Source organism: Cervus canadensis, chromosome 5 (genome assembly GCF_019320065.1).
Source record: "Cervus canadensis isolate Bull #8, Minnesota chromosome 5, ASM1932006v1, whole genome shotgun sequence".
Taxonomy (NCBI): domain Eukaryota; kingdom Metazoa; phylum Chordata; class Mammalia; order Artiodactyla; family Cervidae; genus Cervus; species Cervus canadensis.
Window position 1 is genome coordinate 77,126,291 of NC_057390.1, and position 23,944 is coordinate 77,150,234.

Below are 23,944 nucleotides of genomic sequence, written 5' to 3' on the forward strand. Positions count from 1 at the left end.
AATGTCAAGCACCTGATACAAATCAAGATCTATTGTAATTACCATTTTCTACTCTTCTGTTTTGTAATTCCCATATTAAAAGTAGTCATTTGTCTGGCGTGCTTTGTCTTTGCATACTCTTGATCTTCATTGTCGTCCAAACGTTTGTCTTCATGCATGCAGATTTTTCTTATTTTAAGTATAATTTGGCTAAGATGGTTGTTGCCCTTGTCTTGTGAAAATTTACGGAATTGTCATCTCCTATCCTGACATTTTCCTTCATTCTTATCCAGTTTTCCCCATTTTCTCAAGATGCTGTATTTTCTTTGAAGTACTTTAATGCAATTTACTCTAGCTTCTTCACATTATCTATTTGTTTGATAAAGGAATCACCTCTCTGCTGCCTTCTCTGCCTCACCAAGAAATACTTTATTTTTGCCTTCCCAGGATCCACTTCCATTTCTGAGTCTATACAACCTGACTCTGTGAGGATAGGTGTGCGTGTGTGTGTGATTTTCACATGCCATCCCCTCCAACTTTGCCTTCTGTAGAAATGGCAGTGGGAGAAGGTTGCAAAAAGTACTTCATAGACTGGAAGTCTCTATCATAATCTTGTTCTTTTTTTTTCCTGAAAATTTGTCAGCAGACATACAAGAGGGTCCCAGCACTCTGCTCTCCCTGACAGACAGTAAGGAGAGCAAAATCTCCCAGTCATGCTGGACAGGGAGGAATTTGCTTTTTTGAATATTGGCCTTGAACCTAACGCCTCAAGGATAAGTCTGAGATAACGGGCATAAGAGCTATTCATCAGCTTGCCTAAGTTGGGTACCCAACTTATTCTGATTTGCCTGGGCCTATCTGATTTTAACTCTGAAAGTCCTGTCTCTTGGGAGACCCTCAGTCCCAGGTAAACCTGGACATCTGGTTACCATACATCATTTAGAATCCTCTTGTTCCCTGTCGGATGATCAATGATCTCTCCTGGCTTTCAGGAATGTGCTTTCAGGAATGTATTTCTTCTTTGTCTAACTCAAGCTATACAGTCGTCCTTTTTGTTTGTGTATACCTAGAGGGTAGTGGGTGTGGAATGGTGAGAGAGAGGATCAGAGGTTGGGAAGCAAGGACAGACAAAATGTCTTCAAAATATGAATGGTATAAGGATATGGGGAGTTCTCTGTTCCCACCATCATTACAAATTTTGCATCAGGTCATTGCAAATCTTGCATGAGGGATTTGCTGTGTAATAAATCTGCGACAAGCCTCACTTATCATTTGCTATCAATGTTTATATGTGAAATTGCAAAATTCCTTTGGCCTGGGTGAAACAGGGCTGGATGGGAATCCCTTCTTCTCTCCCCATGTTCATCCAACTCAGAGAAGTTCTAGGAAGGAAACCTCTCCCTCTTTCTCTACTATTTAGTAGCTCTTCCCCAAGGGAGAGCTGGTGGCTACTCTGGTTGTCGAGAAGATAATGTTTATCAGGCCATATTTTAAATTGAGAGTTACTAAGATGTTGATGGTCTCCATCATGTTTCTCTCTTTCATTGCCCTCCTCCTGAATTTTTAAGGAGGCCAAGGACTATCTTCAATGCCTCTCTGCAGGGGGGAAGCTTCTCTGCTTGCAAGTAGATCAGCAAACAGACAAGAAACCTACTCTTAGAGAAATTCTCCTCTTGGGTGGATTCTAAACTCTATATAAAATGGTGCAGTGATTGTAGTATTAAGTTCACATTATATTTTCTAGTCCAGTTTTTGCCAGAGAGTACACACATTGAGGGGTTTCTCAGGTGGCACAGGGTAAAGAATCCACCTGCCAATGCAGGAGGTGCAAGAGATGTGGATTCAAGCCCTGGGTCGGGAAGATCCCCTGGAGTAGGAAATGGCAACCCACTCCAGGATTCTTGCCTGGAAAATTCCATGGAGAGAGGAGCCTGGCGGGCTACAGTCCATGGGGTCACAAAGAGTCAGACACAACTGAGCAACTGAGCACACGTGCATGCACACACACATGGACACACACATTGAGGTTGTTGAATGTTGAGGTCACTAATAGAATTGATCCTAGTTAAGCAGCAGTAGCAAAGGGGCAGGTACCCTTAGCTAGGAGAAAAGGACAGATCCTTGGATAAAGGTTTCTCTTGCTACATTTTATCATTCATTCAATTTAGAGGCAAACTGATTTACCATTAATCCATTTACCATCTCTATGGTTTTGTCTTTTCTAGAATGTTGTATGATCGGAATCATACAGTATGTAGCCTTGTCAAATCAGCTTCTTTCTCTTAGCAATAAGCTCTTAAGATTCATCTATGTCTTTTCATGACTTCGAAGATCCTTTATTTTTATCATTGAATAATATTTTATTATATGAATGTACCATATTTAGTTTTTCCATTTACCTACCTACCTCAGTTGCTTTTAGTTTTTGATTATCATGAATAAAACTACTATAAATATTTGTATATGAATTTTTGTGTGGACATAGATTTTCAAATCAGTTATGTAAATACATAGCAGCATGATTACTTGATAGTAACACTATTTAGTTTTATAAAAAACTGAAAAATTGTCTTTTGAAAGAGTTGTTTCATCTTGCAGTAAATGACAGTTTCTGTTGCTTTGCATCCTGGTCCAGGAGTTAATATTGTCAGCTATTTGGGTTTTGGCCATTCAAATAAGCATATAATACAATTCTTATGAAAGAAAAACACGTATACAGCTGTCAGTTCCCCAGTGAAGCTTTGTTATACATGTTTTTTAAAATAAAGACTTAAAACTCTGTATCAGTCTGTCTAGCCATGAATACAAGCCAGGTTTGAGGAAGTCATTTCTAGGATTGGGCCAGGATCTCAATATAAACTGGAAAAATCCACCTTAGTTTATCCAGACTGGAGGTTAAAAACTCAAATGCATATTGAAACCAGGAAGACATATTCTTCAATAAAGTAGGCCCTGTAGAAAACAATAATGGTGAATAGTGTGGCAAACTGGAAGAGGCATGTCTTGTTCAAATCTGGAGTAACTAACCTGTTCCAACTTCTTGTTGCCACAGGAAATCAGTCAGAGTGTGATCAAATCTTCTAATTTTCCAAGATACTTGGGAATCTGAATTTTATATAAAATCTCCTGCTTTTTAAATGGGAGGCTCTAATTAAAATCTTCTTCAAATACTCTTCAGGGGCAACAAACAGAGGTTCAAGCCTCTAGGCTGCCACCACAGACTGAAATATTTACAAATAAAGAATAGCTCATCCTAGAAAACATTTTAAAAGCATTTTCAATCCTTGAAGTTTCATGGTCTAAATTATATATTGAAAAAGTACTCCTGAAAATGTCTTGGAGAAATGCTATGGAAATCAGATAGAAAAAACATTTACTACTATAGGTAAGAGATTGTGCTGCTTAATCTAGAATTTTAGCAGTACAACTTGGAATTGGAAAATTTGTGGGAAATTTGACAAGTAGATGCATTTGGTGATGGATTGGATAGAGATAGGTTAAAGGAGGAATATGGATCAAAATTCATTATACATGAGGAGCAAGAGAAACTTTTATTGAAGTGGAGGAAAGAACAGGTATGTGGTACTATAATCTCCATTTTACAAATAAGGAAACAGATTTTGAGAGATTAGGGAACTTGCCAAAAATCACACAGGAAAAAAAAACAAGTCAGACCAGGGCTTCCAATTCTTAATTCAGGATTACTATCTCTACCTCATGATCCCTAATGTGTTTTCATTGTTTTTACTTGAAGTAAATGATAGAAGGAGTTGCTGAGTGATTTTGTTTAGGTGTAGCCCTTGGTACAAAAGGTAGTGCCCTAGTGATCTCTGATGGTTTCTAAACTTTCTGGAAATGGAATGAAGAACCACAAATACTTACCCACAGCCAAGGTTACAAAAGGAAATTATATTGATGGAGTGAAGAATTACAGGTGAAGAATGGAGTGAAGAATTACAAACCTACTCTTATGCTGTGAAAGAAAGGAAAGGTAGTGAAAAAGTGGTAAGAAAATAATTACATGCGGTATTAAACTGCTAGTGCAAGACAACCGCAAGTCATGTTTTTATTTATCTGTTCTAATTAAGGTCTAAGAAGTTTGAGTGATTAACACTAAGTTTCTTCTGTGCTGTCTGGCTTCTACATTTCTAAGTTATAACCAGTTAATTGCTCCCATGGGCTTCCCTGGTGGTTCAGTGGTAAAGAATCCACCCACCAATGTAAGAAACAATCCCGGGTTCTGAAAGATCCCCTGGAGAAGGAAATGGCAACCCACTCCAGGGTTCTTGCCTGAAAAATTCCATGGACAGAGGAGTTAAGAAGATTCCAAGTTAAGCATCTTGGAAACCATGGTTTCTGTATCCCTACTTTCTTTGTATTTATTGTTGCCTGGGAGGGCTACAACTTCTACAGCAAATATGCTTGCTATTGATCAAACTACTGGGCAAGAATGTTTGGGTGAATGGATCCATATTGAGAGGCACAACATTAGCAAATCTAATTTGGCAGAGGCCATATGTAATGTGAACGAGTGGGTTTTCTCACTCACTGGAGAGAAGGCTTGTAAATTGTGCATAGATACTGTACCATGGAGATGCTGCAATATTGCAGGATCTGTGAGGAGGGGAAGGAAAACCAACAGACACAAAACCCATGAAACTCTCTATACACAATCCATCTGCAACCTCGAAATGCCAAATATCTCTCTCAATGACTTTGGGCTACTTACTTATACTTGCATATTACTTGAAATCAGTAATATGGATAGACTCTACATAGACGCCATGGAAACAAGTTTTATCAGAAGGATGGTTAGAACTATCTGCATGTCAGCCTTTTTTTGAAACATAAACCAACTCTCTGAAGACCTCCGAATGTGTTTTAAAAGTAGATAGGGAAGGATGAGAATATGCAAGCAGGCTGGAACGCTGAGTCATCTGTTTCCCTGGTTGTGATCAAGCTCATTGCTAGAGCTTCCCATTTCTTTTCTGGAGGTAAAGACTCTGAGAGAGTAGGCAGCAACCCTCTATAGTAACATTTCTTCTTAGAGTTTGGGGGTCAGAATTTTAAGAAAAAAATCCTGACTTCAAGGATAAAGAGTAATGTTGAGAGATAAATCTGGGCTTCAACCCATTGTCCTGGACAAATGGAAAGATAAGAAACTTTCCCTGGGTATGAAGAGACCCAGTACGAAAATCATTACCATAGAGTGGAGGGCAGGAAGACATGTCTCCAGCATCCAGTAAGAAAATGAGGATGGAAGTTTTCTAATTGGTCAAAGGTGGACAAGTCATTATCTGGGTGGGAAAATTCCCATAATTCCTGACATATTTCATGTGGGAATGTTTGAAGAGAAGATTGGTCCAGAGAAGCCTGTACATGCTCAGAGGGAACCCAAACTTCCTGGAGATATTGCAAAAATATGGAGTGACAATCACATGGAGAAGGTTGTTTGAGCCAGTTTCATTAGAAATGGAAAGACAGGATACCTTAGTTGACATTTGAGTTATGCAGTGTGGATTGTCCACTTGGTTGTTATGCGTTAGCTTGTAAGTGGCTTGAACGGGGCCTTTCCAAGTGGTGCTAGTGGTAAAGAACCTTCCTACCAATGCAGGAGACATAAGAGACATGGGTTCGATCCCTGGGTCAGGAAGATCCCCTGGAGGAGGACATGGCAACCCACTCCAGTATTCTTGCCTGGAGAACCCCATGGACAGAGGAGCCTGCCGGGCTACCGTCCATAGGATCACAAAGAATCATACAGGACTGAAGCGACTGAGTACACACACAGCTTGAAGGGAGGCCAGGCAAGAAACCCCAGGAGTAGAGAGAACAACCCAGAATACCACAGTGTGCCACCATCAGGGTCTTAAGACCCTTAATCTCTCTCCTCGAGAAGCCATGTGCTGCTGTGGAGGCAGCTCAGGTGTTGCAGGGTCAGACAGACTTGAGTTAGAATCCTGTTCCTGCCAGGCTGGTTACGTAACCTAGTCTAGTATTTGAGCCTTATCATGGCAAGTACTTCATTATTGCTTATTGTTATCATCTCACTTTGCCTTGGAGGGTGCTCTGCACATAAGGAGTTCAGTGTGATTTTGTATTAATGACATGTTATAGCCTTGAATGAGATACGTTTATCTTTGAGTGTGCACTTGCTTTGGCTTGTCTCTGAAGTCTGATCAATGCATCATTATCCTCAGGGGTCCTGCCATTTCTTCACTCTCCTCTTAGGGCAGTAAAAGGTAGTGGGTGAGAGTATAGCCTTGGGTGGTAGCCTACCTGGTTTTGGTTCCTAGGTCTTGCTTATAATTTGTCTGGTTTGGACAAGTATCTTAGCCTCTCTTTGTTTCATTTTCTTTATCTATAAAATGCAGACTATATCAATCCTGAGCAATCTGAAAGGATCAAATAGATATATGTGAAACGTTTAGAAGGGTAGTAAATGCTCAGTAAATTTTAGCTGTTATTACTATAGGTTTTCTTCATACACTATTCATCTAAGAGACGTACTTCCTTTGACATCAAAACAAAGGAGGGCCAGGGAGGGGATAGACAGGTATATTCCTCTGACCCTGAAAAGCTACCAGACTGGACTTCTCTGGTGGTCCAGTGGTTAAGAATATGCCTGCCAAAGCAGGGAATGTGGCTTGGATTCATGGTCTGGGAAAATCCCACATTCCAATGGAGCAACTAAGCCCGATACACCACAAGTACTAAGCCAGTGCTCTAGAGTCCATGAGCTGCAACTACTGAGCCTGTGAGCTGGAGCCATTGAAGCCTGTGTGCCTAGAGGCTGTGCTCTACAACAAGAGAAGCCGCTGCAACGAGAAGCCTGTGCATCACAATGAAAAGCAGCCCCTGCTTGCTGCAACTAGAGAAACCCTGAGCATGGCAATGAAGACCCAGCACAGCAAAAATAAATAGATAAAATTTTAAAAATGCTTAAAAAAAGTCTACTGAATGAATCTGAGCCTGCCTCCCACTGACAGAGCTGTGGAATACACTGAGTATGAGATCTGCTCAAGGTCTGATGGAAGCTAAACCAAATTGGCTCATGGGAAGCCACCGTGCTCCTATTATTGTTCTTGTACTAAGACTTTCCCATTGGCGAGGGTCAAGCTTAAGTGTGTTGTCATTCCCCAGCATGCAGTACAGTTCATAGAATGATCATTCATTTACTCATTCATTCATTCATTGAATATTTATTGAAAACACTGCCCTTACCTGGCAGCAAGTATGTAGGGGGTGAGTTTGAGAAGCCATACTAGAGGATGGGAGGGGTCAAGTGGGAAGGAACAGATTCTCACTGTTGTCCTTGTTCATACAGTGACAGTGAAGAGACTGGAGGTGGTTATAGGAAACACAGCATCCTGGACAACCCCCCTGCAGACTCATAGGAGAATTCTGGGCTGCTGAGTCTCTGCCTGGCTGGGGGTCAGGGGTGGGTCATTGATGATGTCGCTTGAGGCTTACCTCCTTCTCACACAGACCACTTTGTCTTCTGTTTTATTTAAGATTGGATATATGCCAAGAGGGGAAGCGAGGTTTAAGTAAAGCTCAGAATAGAAAGTGAGATCTATACTTGGCTGAAGGCCACTCTTGCTGCTCTTCCTTTGGGCTCTGCTCTCATTGGCTGGGCTTCCCGCCTGCCAGGGTGGCTTCAAGGTTACAGGCCTCAGTTCCAGCACTTGCTTACTCTCTGAATGTTCAGTAGAGGAATTGAGTGTGTGTTCTCCTTCCATTCCACTGCCGCACATTTTGGTGTCCTGTAAGTTAATGATTTTGATGTTCTCCTCCTTTATTTTTAACTGTTTTTAAAAGTAGATTCTCTAAGGAAAAAGGAACAAAACAAAGAAACCAGTAATCCCATACCTGTATGTAGATTTTGCCAACTTTGTGATGAAGCACTCTCACACTCAATATTTTATTTATGCACACAACATCACTATAAGTCAGGTAGGGAATTTGCATCCATCCCATGGATCACTGCCATGTTCAGGCACTGTGCTGAATAGAAACATTCTTGTACACCTGTGATTGCATTATATTCAGAGATGAAAGTCCAATAAATGGTAAAGTCATAACTGGAAATCATATTTCATGCTTTCTACCCAGTTTTCTGACTACTACTCCAAGTGTTTACTAGAATTTTGTTAAAAGGAAGAGAGATGAATGCACACCCTCACTGGACCCATTGATTTAACAAGTGGTGGCTCAGTTGGTAAAGAATCTGCCTGCAGTGTGGGAGATTCATGGGTTCGATCCATGGGTTGGGAAGGTCCCCTGGAGAAGGAAATGGCTACCCATTTTAGTATTCTTGCTTGGAAAACCCCATGGACAGAAGTGCCTGGCAGGCTACCGTCTATGCGGTTCAAAAAGAGTCAGACACGATTGAGCGACTAACGTGCTTTAACAAGCTTTAAGAAAATAGCACCCTGAGGAGGTGTAGTCAGTCTTAGAAAATGTTTCTGTCACCTCCCAACTTAAATACATCCCTTTCAAATTCTCTACTTATGTTACAGTACCAATGGTGGAACTTTTGCTTCTCCTGCCTGAGGATAATCCATCCTAACATGTTTCTCAGCTTATTTTTCTCTGAACTCCTCATTGTCTCTTAATATTGATTCTTCTATATATAGAAAGAGATATTGATTATCTCCTGTCTCCCTCCTCTATATACAATAACATCCTCTCTACACAGCTATTATCATCTGCACTTTTAATTGAAGTATAGTTGGTCTACAATTTTGTTTTAGTTTGTGCTGTATAGCAAAGTAAATCAGTTTTATATATATATATATATATTCTTTGTCAGATTGTTTTCCATTATAAGTTATTATAAGATATTGAATGTGGTTCCCTGTGCTATATAGTAGGACCTTATTGTTTATCTATTTTATACATAGTAATGTGTATCTGTTGATCTCAAACTCCAAATTTATCCTCTCCCCCTTCCCCTTTGGTAACCATAAGTTTATTTTCTGTGTCTGTGAGTCTGTTTCTGTTTTGTAAATAAGTATAAGTGATACGTGATATTTGTCTTTTTCTGTTTGACTTGCTTTACTTACTATGATACTCACAAAGCTCATCCACGCTGCAGCAAATGGCATTATTTCAACCTTTTTGTGACCAAGTAATAGTCCGTTTGGGCTTCCCCAGTGGCTCAGTGGTAAGGAATCTGCTTGTAATGCAGGAGACCTGGGTTCGATCCCTGGATTGGGAAGGCATAGCAACCCACTCCAGTAATCTTTCCTGGAGAATCCCATGGACTGAGGAGCCTTGTGGGCTATAATCCACAGGGTCACAAAGAGTCAGACATGACTGAAGAGACTGAGCCTGCAATATTCCTTATACCACATCCCTACAGATCATTTGTCTTCACATCTCCATACAGTGCTTCATGCATGGTTATTAAGTTAATATATAGTTAGTAGTAAATGGCAGCTATGTGCCAGGTGCTATTTTTATAACCATGCATTCAGCCATATTTCAATATCTTGATCTTTAACAACAGGGTGAGCATGTATTGGGGTACTCATGAAAGTTCAAAAAGAAATATCAGCTGGATAATATAATAAAGCCAGCATTTTTGTGACTGTTTTTGTTCATAGAAGCTGAAAATTTATGTGTTAGCAGTGAGAAACTTTCATGGTCTTTGTTATGAGAATAACATAGAGTCTAGTTAATCACCAAATGGAAGGTTCCTAATTTCACACCCTTTGCACTGCTTTCCAGATTTTTAGTTTGAATATTCATAAGCCCATTAAGATGAATTATGTTGGAATGAGAACTGTCACTGTGTGACCCAGGATTATCAGAACCTTTAGACCAGAAAATAACTTGAAAATTTTGGGTAAGCTTTGGGTATCATACTCTCCCATTATTTGGGAGAAAATAAGAGATCTGAGGAAATTGCCTATTTATAAAGAACCATGTAGTTGTGAACTCCTTGTACTGTAAATTCAAAAAGCAGTTCATAAAACCTGCACCCCACTGAGAACTGAAGAATGTCAGATAATGGATTTTAGATGGTCTCTCATTCATTTTTATCAACTTGGAAATAGGAAAACTGAAGCACAGATTTATGAAGTTATTTGCCAGATAGAGCGCAAATGATAGAATTGATCCTCAATGTTCAGCGTTACTCCATGAAGAGAGACTGGACCTTCAGACTAGATGCTCACACTCTGTCCTTCCATGGCAAGTGTCACACTGAATTCTAACGACTCATTTGCTTTCTAGTCTTCTCTTTAATAAATGGCCTCCGAAAGTAGACCTGTGTGTGATTTTTATCTGTACCCCAGGTATCTAGCACAATAAAGAGATCATTGCTGAGCACATGTACGTGGCATGATAGGTACTATATTGGATGCTTAGCGTACAAGGTGCTAAAATAGACCCTCAAGCCCACAATATGTCATTTAATTAATTCCAAATATATTTTTTGAACACTTATCATAGGGCAAGCATTAGGTTAGGAGCTGGATGTTCAGTGGTGAGCAAACCAGAAATGGTTTCTACCTACAGGGAACTTAAGATGTGGTAAGAGAGAGACGGTAAATAAACACTAATAAAAAGAGAATTCTAACTAATAATACCTTCTTAGAAAGGAAAATGAAAATCACTCAGTCATGTCTGACTATTTGTAACCCCATAGGCTATACAGTTCATGGAATTCTCCAGGCCAAAATACTGGAGTGGGTAGCCTTTCCCTTCTCCAGGGGATCTTCCCAACCCAGGGATCAAACCCAGGTCTCCCTCATTGCAGGCGGATTCTTTACCAGCTGAGCCACCAGGGAAGCCCAAGAATACTGGAGTGGGTAGTCTCTCCCTTCTCCAGTGGACCTTCCCAACCCAGGAATTGAACCAGGGTTTCCTGCATTACAGGTGGATTCTTTATCAGCTGAGCTACCAGGGACGCCCTCTAAGAAAGGAAAGAGCATCATATAAAGTTACGAGAGAGAAGATAGCAGCGTGGAGGACACGTGCTGTGCTTTGGGGCTTCAGGACAGGCTTCTTTCTGAGGAAAGGATGCTTGAGCTGAGACCTGAGTGATGAGGAAGACATGATCAGGTGTCATGAGAGGAACATCCCAGGAGGCTGTAACAATATGTGTGGTGGCCCTGAAACAGGAATATGATGTGAAGGAGTGATCTGCTTAAACTCATTGACTGCAAAGGAGTGGGTGGGGGCAAGGTGAAGTGTGAGCAGGGGTCAGATCTTGATGGGAATGATAGGGATTTGGATTTTATTTTAAATGTAATCCAATTTTTAAAAATAGTCTTATTTGAGAGCAGCTTTGATTTTGAGAATTATTGGGATGATAGTATGGTGTTTCCATATATATCACATCCAGCTTCCCTATTATTAACATCTTACATTTATATAGTACATTTGTCACAACTTTAAAGAATCAATATGGATACTTTATTATTAACTAAAGTTCATATTTTATTGATTTACCCAGTTCTCCTCTAGTGATCTTTTTTGGTTTCATTATCCTATTCAGGATACTACATTACGTTGAGTCTCCGTAGGCTCCTCTTTGTTGTGACAGTTTATCGGACCTGTGTCAGATTTATATTTATATCCAATTATCTAGCACAGGATGCTAGGGTTCCATGGGTTTGTCAAGTATAGGAACACAGGCACTAATGTCTCTCTCATCTCTATCTTTACCTCTATCATCTCCACCCTACATCTATACACAACATTAAAATTGTCCTGCATATCTGTTCTTCATTAAATTGAGGCACTCTTAAGGGTAATCCTAGACATAGATACAGAGCCACTTCTCTGTAGAGCTTATTTTTACCAGCTGCCAATGGCTGCCTTTAAGAGTCCCTCTTTAGAAACTTTCACTTATGTAAGTTTCATAAGACACATAAATAATAGTTTTTGAATTTTAGAAGAGCTCTATTTAGTTTCTGCCTGAGTTCCAGGAGTACTTTGGGTTCCATGACAAGCATATCATTTCAATCCCCCTGGCATCTTGCTTTGGGTGGTATCTTTGTTTCTACATGCCTACCATTTCCTATTCACTCCCTGTGTTCTCTTTATTAGCAAGAGCAGAGGACGAGTGGAGCCAACACCTCCTTTACCTTTGAACTATGATGAGTGACTACTTTTCAATATGCCTGGTTCTAGAAAACTAAGAAAGTGAAAGTAAAAGTCGCTCAGTCGTGTCCGACTCTTTGTGACCCCATGGACACAGTCCATGGAATTCTCCAGGCAAGAATCCTGGAGTGGATAGCTGTTCCCTCCTCCAGGGCATCTTCCCAACCCAGGGATCGAAGCCAGGTCTCCTGCATTGCAGGCAGATTCTCCTCCAGCTGAGCCATGAGGGAAGCCCAGAAAACTAATAACTTTCTACTATATTCCTGTTAAGAAGGAGATAGCGACCCTCGAGCAACATTGCCCCTTCCTCCCACATGACTCGCTCTAGCTTCTCAGCCATGTTGGCCAGAGAGGACAGTGCAGATAGATCACTTCTTGCTTTTTCAAGTCCTGCTTTACTTTCCACACCAAAAGGCTTAGGTTTTCCAAGCAACAAATTTTCCTTCAAAGGAGTCAATGCTGTTTGCCCAAATATATTTTTTGTTCACTCAAATTTTAATTATAAAAATAGCCCCCCTTTGTTTCCTTCACCTCCAAATTCCTTAAAAAGGCTTTTCTTCATACCATGAAGAATAAGTGATTGTGAGCTTTGTGAGGGCAAGGCAGGATAGGGCCTTTTAATCATCCATGCACCTGTTGAATTGCTAAAAACTGTAATCTGGGATTTGGTTTCCTAAAGCAAAATGGAAACAGAAAGTAGAAGGAAATGTGCATTTTCCAGCAGCAGGCACATTGACAGCAACAGAGTGACAACTGATAATTTTAATTTTATATATGTCTTCTGACACAAATTAACAGAGTAAACACAAGTATGCGTAGGACCGGTTAGTTCAGGGCTGATCTTATCACATGCTTTCGAGATTTCAGGGCAGATAGAAAGAACCATATTTTATTCCTAATAAAAATCCTTAGTTGGTAGGAAAAAACTAAATCATGAATAAGGAAAGGAGATGGAACAATGGATATATAAGGGAAGATGATTCTATTTCAGAGGGGTAGTCAGTTCAAGGACCCTTGGGGAACAACGAGAAGGCTAGATTGATTGGGACAGAGCAAATGAAATGAAGAAAGAGATAAGAGAAGCAGTCTCAGTGTTACCTAGGATGCCTACTCAACTAGGGACTTAACTACCTTGGGAGGATTTTAAATAAATAAATAAAGATTTTTTTTTTAAGTATTAAGCAGAGAATTCAGATGATCTCACCTAAAAGTATGCCCCTTGCTGCTGTGTGTGGGGTTTAGACTGTCAGAGAACAAATGGGGAAGGACAGAGACAGGTAAACTATTATACCAATCCAGGCAACTGATGATGTTAGTTTGATTTGGATGACAAAAGTGGTCCACTTGTGGATATTATCTAAAGGTACAGTAATCAAATATTGAACTATTTAAGGAATATGAAAGGAAGCTATGATGTCAAGGGTGATTTCACTGGTTTCAGTCATAGAGACCTACAGAGTATAATTGCCATTTATAAAAATAGGGACTCCTGGAGACTCCCAGGTTGGAGCAGGTGACATGCAAGCTATGGTCTTGGATATTTTGAGATATATATTAGGTGTTCATTTTAGAGAGACTATATTAATTTGATAGGGATGCTGTAGCAAAGTACCCTAAAATGTGTGGTTTAATTGACAGAAATTTAATGTCTCACAGTTGCAAAGGCCAGATGTCCACAACTTCAGGGTCAGCTGGTTTACTGGCTGTGAGGGAAGGATCTGTTCCAGGTCTTTCTCCTTGACTTACAGATGGCTGTCTTCTCCGCATGTCTCTCTTATATTTTCTTCCTCAACATACATCTGCATTCAAACTTCCTTTTCTTATAATCACACTGGATTAAGAGCCTCCCTACTAACTTCTTTTTAACGTGATGACCTCTATGAAGACCTTAATCTCCAAATAAGGTCACATTCTGAGGTAATGGGGATGAAAGACTTAGAGACATGGATGTTGGGATGGATGCATACAGCCTATAACAGATATCAAGCCCAGGGAAAAGCTTGGAGATGAAATGTGTACTTGCTGTTTAATGCACATTTGTTGTTATTCGGTTGCCAAGTTGTGTCTAACTCTTTGTGACCCCATGGACTGCAGCACACCAGGCCTGCCTGTCTCTCACCATCTCGTGGAGTTTGCCCACGTTCATGTCCATTGAATCGGTGATGCCACATAATGCACATAAATAATATACAAAGCCATGGAACTGCATGAGGACACTGTCATAAATGGAGACAGAGATGTTTTCAGACGCTTTAACTATTAGAGGTGAGTTCCAGAAAAATGTCTACTTCCGCTTTATTGACTATGCCAAAGCCTTTGACTGTGTGGATCACAACAAACTCTGGAAAATTCTTAGAGATGGGAATACCAGACCACCTGACCTGTCTCCTGAGAAATCTGTATGCAGGTTAAGAAGCAACAGTTAGAGCTGGACGTGTAACAACAGACTGCTTCCAAATCAGGAAAGGAATATGTCAAGGCTGTATATTGTCACCTTGCTTATTTAACTTACATACACAGCACATCATGAGAAATGCTGGACTGGATGAAGCAGAAGCTGGAATCAAGATTGCCAGGAGAAAGATCAATAACCTTAGATATGCAGATGACACCACCCTCATGGCAGAAACTTAAGAAGAATTAAAGAGACTCTTGATGAAAGGCAAGAGGAGAGTGAAAAAGTTGGCTAAAATTCAACATGCAGAAAACTAAGATCATGGCATCTGGTCCCATCACTTCATGGCAAATAGATGAGGAAACAATGGAAACAGTGACAGACTTAATTTTTTTGGGCTCCAAAATCACTGCAGATGGTGACTGCAGCCATGAAATTAAAAACACTTGCTTCTTGGAAGAAAAGTTATGACCAACCTAGACAACATATTAAAAGGCAGAGGCATTGCTTTGCCAATAAAGGTCTGTCTAGTCAGTTATGGTTTTTCCAGTGGTCATGTATGGATGTGAGAGTTGTACTATAAAGAAAACTGAACACCAAAGAATTGATGCTTTTGAACTGTGGTGTTGGAGAAGACTTGAATCCCTTGGACTGCAAGGAGATCCAACCAGTCCATCCTAAAGGAAATCAGTCCTGAATATTCATTGGAAGGATTGATGCTGAAGCTGAAACTCCAATACTTTGGCCACCTGGTGCAAAGAACTGACTTGTTGGAAAAGACACTGGTACTGGGAAAGATTGAGGGCAGGAGGAGAAGGGGACGACACAGGATGAGATGGTTGGATGGCATCACTGACTCAATGGACTTGAGTTTGAACAAACTCTGGGAGTTGGTGATAGACAGGGAAGCCTGGCGTGCTGCAGTCCACGGGGTTGCAAAGAATCGGACACGACTGAACAACTGAACTAAACTGAACTGACCTGATCATCACTCAGACTCATTCTGAGTCTTCAGTTACATACATTTTCAAAATTATAATTCTGCCTAAATTCTGAGTTTGTGACTTTCTGGGACATTCAGGGTTCAATTCAATGGGCCTTGCTTTCAGAGAAGAAGGGCACATTGTAGGATAGTTAAGATCAAAGCAGAAACTTTGTATAGAGAGGGTGAAAGTTCTGATGGACTCTGATGCCAGTAGCTGTTATTTTCTTTAAAATGTTCACTTCCGGAAAGTATTTAGCATTGTCCTCGAGGAACTTTAAGTATATTAAGGGGCTCTGTCTTGACTGAATGTTAGTTTGATAAAAATGGAAACAGGAGACCTATTTCAGGGAGTAGCTCCCACAATGTCCTGGACATGAACTAACAACCATAGGCATTTTCCTTCAGTCTTTTGTTAGTTAGTGATATACAACAGATCATTTTGCTTATTTTGAGCTTTCAGAGTGACTACAAATCATGGTTTGGCCATGTCTCTGGAAAGGGGGTCTTCATTAATCTGGTTGTTGAACATTTGCTGAGTACTCTTAGCAAATCGTGACTCTGGATAGGACACCACTCTGGCCTAAGGGGGAGAATGTGATGATGCTGCTTTCTGGGATGATTCTCCACACAGACAGCAAATTACAGAAGGAAAACCATGATGCAGAGGTGTGAATTCTCTTCCCAGCTCTGACTCCAATCTAGCGCTTGTCCAAGGACTAGTCACTTGTTCCTAGACTTAACCCAACAGAGCAGGTGTGGACTCGGTGACTTTTGAGATTTTTTCCTAGATGTAATGTTCTATAGTCTTATGACTTGAAACAATCTTTAATTTTTAAATGCTATCACTGTTTCCAAGGGGCATAGACTTGGCCTAGTTTTGTGACTTGACATCAGCCCTGGCATGACATTCTGGATTGGAAGAATAAGAATGTTCCTGTTAACGAAATAGCAAGAATGTTTCAAAAGCAAGTCCCCAACACCCCAAACCTTGCCTCCGGTGTAACTTTTTTGCTTTTGCTCTCCTACACCCACCTTTTGTCTGTGACTCATGTTCCATTAAAATGTGTTTAGTGATATTTGTGAGTGTTAGACTTCAAAGTGTTCAACTTTCCTGAGAAATGTATTTTAAAATGTTATCTTTTGATCGCACTTACAGATTGTTACTTAGGGCTGTTTTTGTCTTATTTGGGTCTAGTGAAGGGGACTTCTTGTCACTGTGCTCTCAGATCAACACTCTAAAGTGTGATTGTGTGCATAAGAGGCTGCCTTTGGTGTATACTTGTTCACTATGTAACTATAAGGCCCAGGAATCTCACCTTCAGCTAAGATGACACCTTACAATAGGCGCTCAGAATCTAAAGTTCTTGAGTTTTGGCTACCCACCCACAATACTGGGCACATTTCCTGTCCGATATTGTTCTGAATTATCCACAAAGGAAACATAGGATTATGTCCCTTCAATGGCACAGAAATTACCCAGCTGATAGCAAACACAGAGGTTGCCTCTTTCTCCAAATACTGAATTCCATTTTCTTCACCCGGAGTCTTCGTTGGCAGACTCTCTTCTCATGAGACTCTAACTTGTCATTTGCTCTTGAACTAATTAAATTAAAAATCTTAAAAGGCTAAAGCTAGACGTAAAGTTGAAGATAATTAGACTCATGAGAAAACATGGTTAGTGGTAAAGCAAGTTGTTCGAGGTCACACTGAGATGAGGAGTGCCAGGACTAGAACACATTTGCAATTCTCATGGAGCCCTAGGCATGAGGAGGAGGTGCAGTCCGGGCTGTATCCACACACCCTACATTGCCTCCCAGGGAGTCTAGGTTTTTTCCCCTAAATGAGACTCTTTATTTTTGATGAAATACAAAGTTCCCTTTACCTACAGGGGTGGGATGGGGGGTGGTGGGAGGGAGGTTCAGGAGGAAGGGGATATATGCGTTGTTATTGTTCAGTTGCTAAGTCATGTCCGACTCTTTGTGATCCCATGAACTGCAGCACACCAGGCTTCCCTGTCCTTCACCATCTTCCTGAGTTTGCTCAAACTCATGTCCATTGAGTTGATGATGCCATCCAACCATCTCATCCTCTGCCACCCCTTCTCCTGCCCTCAATCATTCCCAGCATCAGGCTCTTTTCCAATGAGTCGACTCTTCACGTCAGGTGGCCAAAGTGTATACTTATGGCTGATTCATGTTGTTGTATGGGAGAAACCACCACAACATTGTAAAGCAATTATCCTCCAATTAGAAATAATTTAAACAGTTAAAAAAATCTGGACTTTTGATGTACACTTATAAACTTTGAGAACTAACTGCTACTTTAATGGGACTGGCACATTATGAATTTGGGGATGAAGGGTTTTGTGTAGAAGTAGAGATATTTTTGTGCTCCTTTATTTTTTTGGAGGGATAAGGACCAGGCAACTTCTATAGATTATATGAAAGTGAAAGAGTGAAAGTGAAAGTTGCTTAGTCGTCTCCGACTCTTTGCAACCCCATGGACTATACAGCCCGTGGAATTTTCTAGGTCAGAATACTGGAATGGGTAGCCTTTCCCTTCTGCAGGGGATCTTCCCAACCCAGGGATTGAAACCCAGGTATCCTGCATTGCAGGCAGATTCTTTACTAGCTAAGCCACAAGGGAAGTCCAAGAATACTGGAGTGGGTAGTCTATCCCTTCTCCAGAGGATCTTCCCAACCCAGGAATTGAACCAGGGTATCTTGCATTGCAGGCCAATTCTTTACCAACTGAGTTATCAGGAAAGTCCACAGATTATGTAAGTTAGGTTATTTTCTAAAGGTAAGTGAAATCTAGTCATAAGTGGTGGGGGTGTAGATCTGCTTCATCCTCAAAACTCTGTGCCCATAGATCCTTCTCTATAGGTGCCCATGTAACCATGGAGGATTAGGATCTATTTCAAGAGGACAAACCATAAAGGAGACTAACTTAAGCAGAACTCCTTTTCCTTTTTAAAGAATTCAGCTCAGAAGTCCATAAGAACCCTCCTCCCTTCTCTTCCACATTTCTAGATCATGAGACTCCACATCTTTCTGTGATTCCCTCCATTAAAGCACTTATCATGTGCTACAAATGTCTATTTATTTGCTTCCTCCCACCCAGCTTTTTGAAGTCAGGGACTAAGTCTCCTTTTTGTGCCCATACAGTATTTAGCAGAGTGCTTGAGACATCACACATATTGAAATAAATATTTCAATAAGTGAATAAATGAGCAAATATGCAGTTGTATATAGAAAACACTGGGCTAGTCAATAAGTCTGTTTGGGTTTTTTCAGATGATCTTATGGGAAAACCCAAATGAACTTTCCGGACAATCCAATGTTCTCCTGGGTCTTTTGAGAAGTAGCTGTCAAGACAGGATTAAGGGTGGAAATGCTTAATTATGGAAAACACTGAGAGGAAATAGAGAGGGAGCTGGGAAAAGTTGGAAGTGCATCAGACTTTTGGACATCTGACCTGGAGTGAAGGAGAAGAAAGAAATGGGGTGGGCTTGGTAGAAGCATCCTAATGTGTGGAGCAGCCTAAGGAAAGTGGGGTGTAAGGACACGGGAGAGTCCTCAAGCCAATCCTAGCCACCCAAGGAGTACTAAGTCTCCTTGGGACAAGCCTGTCTTGCTGTCTGCATAGCCTTGTGGGAAGTCAGGCAAAGGCTTCAGAGCATAGCAGCTGGGGAACCATTTATAATCGCTTTAACTGGAGGTCTGTGAGTGTCTTCCTAATAGTTGAGCCCCATACGGAGGATTTTTGCCTTGTTTCTGAGAGCTGCTTGGGGGGACAGAGGTTTTATGGGTTGCTGGAGAGCTTGACAGTGGTAAAGAAATGACTGAGCTCCCTGGACACTGATTCTGCTTGCTTTTCACTAGCTGAGGATGTGGCCTTACTGGTGCTATTTGTAAATATAAATGTAATGTGAAAGAGCACTGAATACTGTTGTAAGCTGCTCAGGGACAGAGATGTTTGCTTGTGTGTAAAAGGGCAGGAAGTGGCACGCTTGTCTTGTTCCTGATCTGGGAGGAAAGGCTTTCAGCTTTTACACCTCAACTTAATCAATAAATAAAATGAAAGGGCAAAGATGCAGCAAGACTGTGGCTTCTTTCTCAGTCCTGAGGGCACCTCACCTGCCACGAGAGGCAGGAGATCTGTTGCAGACACCAGGTCAAGGAAAGTGAAAGTGAAAGTCACTAAGTCGTGTCCTACTCTTTGTGACATCAGGGACTATACAGTTCATGGAATTCTCCAGGCCAGAATACTAGAGTGGGTAGCCTTTGCCTTCTCCAGGGAATCTTCCCAACCAAGTAATTGAACCCAGGTATCCCACATTGCAAGCAGATTCTTTACCAGCTGAGCCACAAAGGAGACCTAAGAATACTAGAGTGGGTAGCCTATCCCTTCTCCAGCGGATCTTCCTGACCCAGGAATCAAACCAGGGTCTCCTGCATTGCAAGCAGACTCTTTACCAACTGAGCTATCAGGGAAGCAGGTCAAAGAAAGGCTGCAGACAAGCAAACATCTGCTCTGTACAGTGCTATGGTGACCTTGCTTTGGTCCACACAGAGTTCCTGGCTAAGTAATGTGTGTGAGTGTGCCCAGTTGCTCAGTCGTGTCCCACTCTTTGTGACTCCATGGACTGTAGCCCGCCAGGCTCCTCTGCCGGTGGATAAGTAAACTGGGTAATAAAACACATGCATTTTAGGAGGGCTCTTCCGTCCACCCTTCCCACCTGAATGATTTCCCTTCCTTTGGTGTAGTGTCTACTTTTTATGTTCATAGCATTCTGCTCACTCTTTCTGGTCCTTGTTTTCTTATCTTGTCTGACTTCTGCACATTTGATATGCAGGTCTGGTTTTATAGTTTAACCTCACGTGAGCTCAGTGCCTGGCACATAAAAGATAACCCTCAGTGACAAAAACCACTTAATCATTTGTGAACTCATTCTGTTTCCTTAACTCACACTTCTGCATTCTTTGTTTCACTCCAAATATTCATACATATAGGCATGGTTAATAGTGGTTCCGTCGCTAAGTCGTGTCTGACTCTGGGGACCCCATGGACTGGAGCCTGCCAGGCTCCTCTGTCCATGATATTTCATGACAGGTGTAACTGTAATGTTTTTCCTTCCCAGTAGTTCAGTGGATACAGTGAGCTCTCTCTATGATTTCAGGCTTTAGTTTCAGTCAGGTGCATTGAGTGCCCTAGCCTCTGAGAGACAGGGGAGGAGTAATCAGGACATGCTTGGTGAAGAGGCAGCATTTGAACTGGTCTTGCACGGGGAAGTATGACCTGGATGGGGCTTCCCAGGTGGTTCAGTGGTAAAGAATCCATGCACCAATTCAGGAGACATGGGTTTGATCCCTGGGTCAGGAAGATTCCCTGGAGAAGGAAATGGCAATCCACTCCAGCATTTTTGCCTGGAAAATCCCATGGACAGAGGAGCCTGATGGGGCTACAGTCCACGGGGTCACAAAGAGTGGGACACGACCGAGCTCTCACTCATGATCTGTATGCAAGATATGTTTGTCCCATGACTCAGAAGTGGTGGAGCTTGGATATTAATGCAGGTCTCACTGACTGAATTCCATGGTCTTTCAAGTATTGAAGTTTCTTCTCTTCTTTAGCCCCTTCTTAGATTTGCTCCTGAGGTTCAAGGCTGGCTTTTAACAGAAAAATTTCTTTTCAGGGCCAGCTTCTTGGGACAAGCAATAACTTAACTGGCTTGTTGCCTCAGTGTAGCATTTAGCAGTTCACTTAAAGTATCTTAAAGTAAGTAATAATAACCAAAAGTAACTGCCTGTGAACATTCTCAATTTCTCTGGGATCCTGAATTCTGGATTTTCTTCTATTCAGTAAGGGAAATGTATTGCCCCTTTATCTTCCCTTGTCTTCCTGAGTGTTTGTGCTGTCAGAATCTCTGCAGACCAGGACACTTTTCTAGAATGATCTTGTTTTATTTAACCTAAAAATGTGGTGGTGGTGGTTTAGTTGCTAAGTCATGTCCAACCCGTCGGGCTCCTCTGTCCATGGGATTCCCCCACGTAAGAATACTAGAGTGGGTTGTCATTTCCTTCTCCCAGGGATGGATCTTCCCAACCGAAGGATCAAACCTGCATCTCCTAGGTTGGCAGGTGGATTCTTTACTATTTGAGTCACCAGGGACTCTCCTCAACCCAAAATGTATTATGCTGGAAATCCTAGGAGGTTCAAAATTACTTAAGTCATTTCCCTTTCCTCGAAGAGCCTGTTTAGTTATAGGAACCAGACGCATACATGTTATGCTCAACATGTTATGTGACAGGCGCTCTTCTAACCAGTCAAGGTAAGAGTGCCTCTAATTTCAGAAGGACCTAATAGCCAATGTTCTTACCATCTCAGTTTTATAGATTAGGAATCTGAGGTACAGAGATACTAAGTAACTTATCCAAGATCAGGTGGGTAGTAGAATAATAAAGCAGAATTTAAATCCGAGAAGATTGATCTCAGAGCCCACACTCTTAACCCTGTCCATGGCTCTGCTGCCTCCCCTTAAGCAAGGCCACCCTGCATTCCAAAGTGAGAGCATAATAATTACAGTCTAATTAATGGTGTTGAAAATCTGATTTAGATGAGTTCAGAAGGTGGAAAGCTAAAAAAAATAATAATCCTTCCCACCTACAAAGGTTGACACGATATATAGGATTTCAACTTATTATCTCTTCGTTAATCTATTCCCAAATGAGAGCTATTTGAGAATTCCACATAATACTTCAAACTTCCCACCTGGCTTTCTGAGAAAATATGTAGTGATTCAGAGGTCTGTCATGGGAAGAACCAGGAGTCCAGGCAACTTTAGTTGAGTTTGAAGCACCTTCAATTGTCTGAGTGTATGGCTTCACTCTGCCTTGAGTTCCTTCTTGGTAAAATAGACACAATACTGGGCTACAGAGAAAGCAATTGGATCTATACAGGAAGAAACATTAATATTCTTTAATAGAAAATCTTAGAGATATATAAAATATGTTACCAATACCCATACTTTCAATAGTTTGCCCTCTTTGAATCTGGTGTATGAATAGCTTTAAAAGCCTATTCAAAATTTCTGAGCTCAATTTGTGAATTTTAAAAATTCGACCTCCAAAATGTATCTACTCTGCTGACCCATTCTTCCTTTCCTATTGGTACCTTATGTTAAAAAACTGAAGTACAGCTACGCTATTTTCTCTTTATTCTTAACAGAAGTTTATTCTAAGCCAACCTAAATGTATAGATCAAAATTCACCTTCTGAGTCCTCATGTATATCAAATATGTCATCCTTCATATAAAATATTTCAAAGAATTTAGACCAAACTCTATGGCTCATAAGACCTTGTGTTTTATGATCTCCTACATAAGAAGTCTCCTTCAGCTCTATTGAACTTTTTCCCCGTCTGAAAATGGATCCCATGTGTTTCATTCCATTTCTAGTCCCTGAAATTATATTACTCCATCTAGGCCCATTTAAAACTGTAACTTTCTTCAGAAGATTTTTATCATCCTTCCAAATTAGCATGATCTTTCCCTCCTTTAAGCATGCATGCCACATTTCATGTTTTGCTGTTTGCCACTTTTTAATTTCCCTTGTGTTAGAGTAATTTGTAATGATCTCATCGTCTAGATACTGCACTCCTGACCTCTTGTTCCTTTCTACTTTTTCCCACAGTACTTATCACAAATGAGTTGTCACCAGATTTCTGGTGAGATGCTCTCAATTTTCTTTTCTGAACTCTTTATGTTGACTTCTATTTGAAGGACAGTTTTAAGGCTTAAGATTGCCAGGATTTTTGCATCAAACAAGGGTTCAGATAGGAAACTCAAATTCCTCATTTACTGTTGTAATCCAATAGAAAAAAAAAAGCATCTATGAAACTAATAAGGTTCCATGGGATGTGAAAGACAAAAAAGACATTGCAAGAAAGCTTGGAGTAATAAAAAAAAAAGTGAGGACTTTCGGCCTAGAACTTGAAGGGTAAGGTCGTAATATTAATATTGGGTCACTGTCGCTTCTGAAGAAAGAATACCTGCTTTAGCTGCAGATGGTGTGAACAGTACATAGCAAAATGTTTGTGGATGAGTAACATAAGAGATATGGACATTATTAATATAATAATATACCCCTAAAGTCTATTAGGTAAACTCAGTGCTTGCTTTCTGGAGCAAAATTCTGTCTTTATTTAAAAAAAATCAACCATTTGAAGCCTGTACTCTTTTACTGATTTTGCTCAAGAAGAGAACTTTAAAATAGCCTTCCTCTTAGACTCGTTGTATGGCAGCTGTGCAGTTCCTTGGTCCATTTCTGGATTAAGCTGTAGATCATGTGGAAGTATTTTTTGAAAACCAGCTTGGGGGCAGCAATAAACTACACCTCATCATGCAGGCTTATAACTATGACTTTTTTTCTCCTATGCTGATCTGAATTGCTTTTGTCTTCCCAATT

At 40.8% G+C, this 23,944-nt stretch overlaps 1 long non-coding RNA gene across 1 annotated transcript in view; it reads left to right on the top strand.

Moving 5' to 3' along the window:
• Window positions 1–23,944, top strand: part of LOC122442654 — a 173,938-nt gene that overhangs the window by 85,504 nt on the left and 64,490 nt on the right. The gene's annotated exons all lie outside the window — the stretch shown is intronic.